General features: G+C 48.7%; 1 long non-coding RNA gene across 1 annotated transcript; it reads right to left on the bottom strand.

Moving 5' to 3' along the window:
- Positions 1-1,651: 1,651 nt before the first annotated feature.
- On the bottom strand, positions 1,652-7,470 carry LOC118508276. The gene is made up of 2 exons (XR_004905779.1): positions 7,270-7,470; positions 1,652-5,339 (listed from the first exon to the last, which is right to left on the bottom strand). It is a non-coding gene; the product is annotated as an uncharacterized LOC118508276 (long non-coding RNA).
- Positions 7,471-7,980: the final 510 nt, after the last annotated feature.

The raw sequence follows: 7,980 nt of genomic DNA on the forward strand, positions 1-7,980 counted from the left end.
TCTGGCAGCGTATCCCAACGCCGAACGAAACGGACGGAGAATACACTACCACACACACACACACAGCTACGTGGGGTAACGTACGATAAAACAACGCGTGGCGTGTTCCCTGACGCGTCACCACCGTTCTGGGCGCTTCCTTGTCGTTCTGAGTAGAATCTACTACCCACCTCCTTTGCACCAGCATGACGCATCGTGTCCCTTTGCCCCGGACCAATGCTCATCGGGGATCACGTGCACACACCATGGTAGTACAGTGCTGAGGTTACCAACACGCACACTCACACACCCAACCCGTAGCGATTACGACAAGAAGGAAGAATGCGTTCCACTTGATGGATCCCCACACACTCCAACGATCACGGGAGCTATGCTCCACGCAGTATCACTCTAGCTCTGTCTCGCATCTGTCTTCGCTCGCTCTCTCTCTCTCTCGCTCTTTCGTTCGCTTGGTAGCGCATGCTCACTGCTCTGTGGATCATTTTACCCCCTGCTGATCAAACAAACGAGGATCGAGAGGATGTGCGTTCTGGCTTCATTTGGGTGATTTTTCTCATCATCACTTTATATCACAATCTCCGTGTCTGTGTTCGCTATGTGTGCACGTGTGTGTGTGGCTGTGTGCTTATACTGAGAAGAAGGAAACCTTGGGGATAACGATTGCGTGATCGTACACGCTCGCAGGAATCAAGGAATCGAGACGATGGCAAATAATACCCCTTTTCCTTCCGCCCGCCTATACCCCTCCATCCCCTCCCGTGACCTGTTGTAGCTGTTCGCCACAACAACAAAAAGCACACACACGCGCAAGGCTTGTGAATCGAATTTTCGCATTCGTCACGGTCTGGCCGGTTCCACGTTTTTTTTCTAATTTTCTCGTTTTGCGCATCGATGATTCTTCAATTTGTCCTTCCATCGGAGGGTGGGGAGTTTTTCTTTGGAGCTCACACACATTCTCACATCCGGCTACCCGGAACAGAAGCCATGCCGAGCTGGTTGGGTCGGGGCAGTGGTTTGTCTTGCTTGGCGGAGTTTGAAAAGATTCAGAGTCAGCGAAACAGGACACGTGTGGTATGGGTGGTTGTGGCCATTTGCTCTGTTGGACTTGACTTGTTGTACTAATCTCAATCAATTGTTCCTAATTTAATCCTCAATACAACGAGGCCTAACTCCGCTTCTAATTTCTGTCGATCCTTTTGAAAATGTACTTCGATGTCTCTCATCCATCTTCTTCGGCCCAGGCCCCTTACTGTTCTCCTTGTGGTCCTCAGCAATAATAATTCTCCTTTCGCCACGTACCAGCTCAGCAGCGAGTAACGCAAACCCCAACGTGCACGATGAAATCCTTCAAAAAGACGCGAAAACACAGCGCAAAACAGTGCTCTTCCGTTCCGTTGACTTCGCGCTTGTACTGCGGTTTTGTTTTGCTTACTCATCCGTTTCAGACACCCCCCAATACCCCTTTTTTACCCCATTCCGACCCCCCTGGGTTTTACCATTTTTGTTGGCAACCTCCCTGGGCACACCATTCTGGCACAGGGTGGTGTGGATTTGTTTTCAGGAGTCATATTCATCGCATTGTGCAATGTGATTTTTTTCTCTCCCGCATTTCGTTCTGTTTTATTTGCTCTGTTGTTGGCCATTTTTTTCATTTTGGTTAGTACGGCTGTTTCATTCCCACTTGTTCCTTGTTGTTCATCCTTTGGCGCGTTATTTTATGTATTTTTATAACCTTCTCGGCGTTCTTCATTTTTATCTCATCGCTGTTCTTCGGTGTGTGTCCTCCCATGCTGGGGATGTGTTGTTGACTTGCCTTTTTCTTCACCCTTGTTGCTTTCTTTCCCCCACGTTGCGGAGACCACGTTTACATTTATTGCTTCGTTGTTTCTTTACACGTTTTTTGGTGGTTATAGGTCTCTGTGCAGTGGGTTCAAAATATTTCGAGAGCCGTATCGAGCTTGTTAATTAGTAAATTGTTTACTGAGAACACTCAAAAAGGATATGGTCGTGGACTTATGGTAGGATATTCGGAAGTTGGAAGGGTCACTCAAAGTTGCTTCTGAAGTGGTTGAGGATACTCAAACTAGTCAGCTAATTAAACCTGGTTGCATTGCAGCAACACCTCCATAATACTTTAGAAGCAATCTGAACAAACGATACGAATCCGTGTTCAATAATTATTCATGTGCCATAATTCAGTTCATTAATAACGCTGTGTGTCCCCGCAGATTTCATACCGATTTGCCCCGGGAAAGATGAGGCGGCGAGGATTGCTGGGCGTACGATTTGAATGAAAGCGTGTTCATTTGTGCCCGCTGCCGGGAGTATCATTTTTCATCATCAGAAACGGTGAAAATAAAGAGCCAACAAGCGTCTTTTTTTTTTCAACCATCCAAAACAAGAAAACAATACACAAACCAAAAGAAATGGAGTCCCTGTGTGTGCCTTTTGTCTGTGGATCCTTCAAAAATAACTTTTGCCTTTTTCGGCACACAAGATGACGCCAGAGCAGAGCCGAGCGAAGCGAAACGATCGAAGTAGAGCGCACAGAAAAAGGGAGGTAATGGGAAGGAAAATCTCAATGCATCCCCCTTTTAGCGCGATTCATTTCAAAGTATCGTCCCGTGTCTTTTCGGTGTGGAGCTGGCTGGTTTCTTGCTTTTGCTTCCCCGTTTCCAATTCAACCTTCGAAGCCCTTTTCGACTTCCATTCAAGCACGCTTCAAGGATGGTAGGCTCCTTTTTGTTGTTCTCGCCCATTACCGTGCCACTTTTCTCCACACGCGTGCTTCACTCAGTAACCCCCAAGGACCTGTCGGACGCTGCTTGGCTCCTTTACGGTGGAGTCTGTTCGGTTTTGTCCTTTTGCGAAAGTGGCACGGATTGCTTTGGCAAGCAAGCAGCGGGATTTCCTTCTTTTTTTTTCATTTCGCTCATTCTTCCTTTTTCAAGAGTTGGGCAACGTCTTGGCGTTCGCTTTGCTGTTGGTCCTTTCGCTTCGAAAACGATCGCAGAAGGGGAGGTCGCAGAGGGTTTAAAAATAAAACACAAATGAGCAATCATCTTTGTTTCGTGGTCGGTATCCGTGCTCGGCCGGGAAGACCTGTGTCCCATCGGGTCTTGCTTTTGATCGGTATTTTAAACGGTGAGTAGTGTGTAAAGGAACATCCTGAACTCGTATTTTGTGAGGTCTCTTAAATATCTAGAAAGTCTCTTAAGAGGATAGTTTTATATTCTTAGCTGATCTTGCCAACAATTCTTCAACATCCTTATTGTACCAACATACCGATCGTAGACGATGGGTAATGCATCTTACCGCATCTCACACTCACCAGAATTTCTCATCTCACTCTCGGCGGCATCAGCATAAATCGTTGTGTTAAATATAAAACTCCCATGCCCGTAGAGCTCCCCCCTTGGGATCGTAATTCTGGCAGGACACGTACAAATACTCATGCGCAAACGATCGCTTGCGTTGAAACTGTTTCGAATCCACACAAATACAACTCGCCGCGCGAGAATCCGTACAGCAGATTGGGGAGGATTCACGGCGAGCGAACCTGACGACAGCAGTGACTGTAGAGATTGCTTATCAGAAATGTGCGCATGCGCAACATCACAAAGCAGATGAGCACACGGGACGGAAAGTCCACGGATCATCGCAAACAGACTGCAGAGACACGCGCAAATAAGCGGTAACGCTTTCCTTTCCGGTTACCCCGTACGAGACGGGATGTTGCGATGGGGAGAGTACATTTTAGTTTCTTGTTCCCTTTCTTCCTTGTTAAGACGCGTCAGGAGATCTTCAAGCGCACTGTACGAAGTGAAAAACGACAGCGGGACGATTAAATTAAACACAACGTCACGGGGCGCACCATTCGGCTTGCACAAGATAAGCCACGTTCTCTGGCACCGAAAGGCCGTGTGGATGGATTGAAGCAAAATCGCCGAGTGAGAGTCCGCTACTAGCCACACTATACTACCTACATCACTTCTACCAACAGGACAATGGCACCCCGGTCAGCATCTCGTTCTGGTAGTGTACACTCGTCCCGTACTCGGTGCTCCGCCGTTGCGACACCATGTTTTATTTCTGTATCCTGTATTTTGATGCACCAGACGCTCAACAGGGCCACTGTAGTTGAATGGCAGAAAACATTGTCCTATGTCCTTCAATAACAGGTGCCCAGATTAAGTCACTGCTAACACGTTGCTAATAGCAATCGTCGAAGAATCACCGCCAGACTCTTATGGCTAAGATTCGAATCCCTCCTAGCTTTGACGAAGCCATAATTCGCAGATGGATTTGCATATTATTACTTGAGACGACTATTTTTAAGGCCTACCGTGCACACTTTCGTACGAAATTCGTACCAGAAAGGATGAGTCACCTAGGTCCTCGTAGCCAGTCCAGCGCATTTGCGTCACTCTTGATGACTTTCAGATATGTCTGTGTGCGTTTCGTTAAGATGATGAAGTCATGGTCGACTCCACACACAACAAAAAATACGTACACCCTTCTAAAGAACCTTTTTTTTCGTGGGACAAAATTCATCCAGACCGACCTCCATGAGCGCCGAAGGCACATCGACACCATTTGCAAATATTTGCATTTGCAAATCCAAATCGCCTTTCAAAATCGCATTAGTCACACAGAATGTAGAATCATTTAGAATCATTACGCTTTGGTCTGGATAAGGAAGCGATTAGAATGACGCGTTGGGTGGAAGTCGCTAACAACAACAACAACAAGACGGACGGACGGATAAGTGGGGAAAGGATGGTAATCGGTTCATTAACGCGCTACGAGTCAAATTCACCTGAAGGACAGGGTAATGAGGGCTATTAGGCAACGAAAGGCCGGGGTATCCTTAATGAAGGTGAGGCACGCTAACGGAAGTCGATTGCGGAGACAAATTAAATCAATATTTTCTGAAGTTTATGGATCTTCTTAACCTAACAGTTTTGGGGTATGACTTTACACAACATTTAAAATAGTTGCAACTCTACATATAACGGGCCTGTGAATCGTTCATCGTCCACACAATCGTACCCGGACACAATTGAATCCATTCATGGCCAGTCCGAACCTGCTGCAAGAGCTATAACCGTGAAGGAAAAACATCCTTCCTTTCGCTCCACCATGGCCAACCCTTGACACATTCCGTCACTCCACGCAACCCTCCCAATCCACACACATACACATCTGGGAATCGTTGCGACAAGCTGCTCTGCAGCTCTCTAGGGGCGTAAATGTTGCGTTTTCCTTCCAAGCCGCGGAACAACCAGAGCACAGGAAACGGTTGCAGCTCCTCCGTGCGATCTTCATTTCCTGGGCTCCTGTCGGTGCGAACAGACAGACAGAGAGAGAGAGAGAGAGAGAGAGAGATGAATGGGGAGATAGAGGGAGCGCGAGACAGAGCTGCCGAGAAATAGAAAATCAATCCACGGCTTGTGATCCCCTTAGCCCAGACTACTCTATGCGAGTGTTTCACCCCCTCTGTTCAAACCCTCCCTCGCTACCCCCTCCCTCGAGATCTTCGACGGGGAGCTGGAAAAATGTGAGAAAACCTCCTCCCGTTTTGCCGGTTGCCACCAAAAACGCTGGTTGGAAACGAACGCTTTCCTGTACGCGAGGATTTCTAATTCCCTCGGCGAACTCGGGCCACCAGATCGCTTTTATTTATGTGTGCGAAGACAAGTTGGGGTTTTTTTGTTGTTGTTGTTATGTTTCGCTTTTCTATGCTTCCATTCCATTTTCCTACTCCCTAGGCCTTGGCTAGCTCGCGATCGCGTGGTAGCGAGCGAGCGAGAGAACGCGCATTAAGAGTGCAACAAAAAATGGGGAGCAAACGCGCGTTTCGAGAGCGCAATTGAACGAACTCCGCCGTTCGCATGTATTTCTTCCTTCGCACAGCATTTTCTAGCTTCGCGGCTGTGTTTGCCGCATATTGAGCATCTAGCAGATCGTGCGCGAGATGATGAAGCGCTCTCTCCACTACATAGAAAACCCCACGGGCAGGCCACTTTGGACGTACGCGCTCGCCACTTGAACAATTCTCTAATTCCACGGTATATCGCCTCCCAACCCCACCCATGGGAGGGAGGGATGGTGTACGGCTTTCCAGTCGGTCCGGCTACTTCCCAACGGTTCGCTGCATTCTCTATGGAAAATGAAACGCACACAAGCTTATCCAAACCACACAACCCTTACTGCTCCCTTGTTGGGGGGGTAAGTTACATCCAAACTCCTAGAACTCACCCCATGTTCCTAACCTCAACACAATCAAACAAGTCGATGATCCATCCTGCTCTCTCGTTCTCTCTCGCTCTCTCGGCCTTCTCTTTCCTACCACTATTCGGAAATGGGAAAGCATCCCCAATTGCCACGATGGGGTCCACAGATAGATACCAACACAGGCGCGCTCGATCCAGTTCAACTGGCTCGATCTATTCCAACACCATCAAAGGATGTTGCGCTCTTGGGAGGAGCAGGCAGTTATGTTTACCGTTTTTGTTTTGTTTTGCCTTTTTTTGTGTGTGTTGTTGGTGGAACTTACCACCCTGCCCTGCTTCCATGCCGCCCTCTTTTATGCGTCGTTAGACACAAACAATAAGCATTGCTGTGTGTCCACTTTCCGGTCTTTCCGGAACGGTCTTGGTGGCGTGGACCTGTGAGTGACTGGGGATGGGGTTGACTTGACAACTGGCGGGACCCGCGAAACAGGGTGCCCTCGGTTTGAGTGTGAGTGTTGCGCTGACGTGGGCAAAACAATTTATTCTCGTCCCATTCCTGCGCTACTGCCGCGCTAGATATCCCATTTGCGGGACACTAGGACATGAGGCGCTGGGACGGGATGGGGCCAGGGTCTCCTCGTGTGGAGGGTGCGGACACCAGGGTGCAACCAGGAAAGGTAACCCGGGTTACACGATTGCCCGCTAGTGGGATGAAGCTTAAGTAAGAAAAAAAAAGTATCAACACACACACACACACACACACACACACACACACACACACACACACTCTACGTGCCCTTTTGAATGCTTCGGTATGCGCAAGCCGATGGTGGTGGTGTTGTGTGCGTGGGAAATGACGATGCAGCCTACGAGAGATCGGCGCATTGTGTACGATAGGCAATAGGTTTCCTGTATGCGCCTTGAAATGGTGTGCTGTGTGACTCCACCAAACGTCCCTCCCCCGGAGATCTACCTCTACTTCCCTTCACAGTTGCTGGTACATGGTGGGGACTGTGAAGAATTAAACAATTACCTTGGACTTAATCAAAACAGGATGCGGGATGTACGTTCTCTTCAAGAATTACACCTAAACTTCCTCCAAACAGAAGGATCCACGAGGCACACAGTTCGGCTGAACATCTGACAACTGCTGCCAGTGCAACGTGTCCATCGATTGCTGTGATGCGTTGCCATGCGAACGACGTCATACTCCAGCAAAATGGATATCGCTAGAACTCTGCTCAGCAAACGCAATTAGTGAACTCACCCTCAATCTACCACTATAAACGCACGCTAGAACCGCATCATGCGATACGGTCTGTCAGGCGAGCGAGAAACCGCTGCGAGCAACAGGATAAAATTTTGCCAAATGAACAAGCGCAATTGTTACGATTGTATCACCATGTGCCCTCACTTCCTGTCCTGTTCACATCGTCCGCGATGGATAAAAGGCAATATATCGGGCAGTTTACCCGGTTGCTGCTGAGTTGCTGGGAGGGGGTTGTAGTGGTTGGGAAAACTCTGGGCGAGAAAAGTCATAAAAGCTATGGCGTGTAGCGCACGAGATCTGTACAGCCGCGGCGGACACATGCGGTCTATGGTTGGGAAGGGGGACGGCGGTGGATGGGTGGGTAGGCGATCATGAGAAGCGGGTCGTAAGCCACCAACTCACGCGCTCGCTCGCTCGCTCGCTCTGTCACGCAAGCCCGTTCGGATAGCCGTTCGCGGGACATGCAAAGAGAAC

The sequence above is a fragment of the Anopheles stephensi genome, chromosome 2 (assembly GCF_013141755.1).
Source record: "Anopheles stephensi strain Indian chromosome 2, UCI_ANSTEP_V1.0, whole genome shotgun sequence".
Classification (NCBI taxonomy): Eukaryota; Metazoa; Arthropoda; class Insecta; order Diptera; family Culicidae; genus Anopheles; species Anopheles stephensi.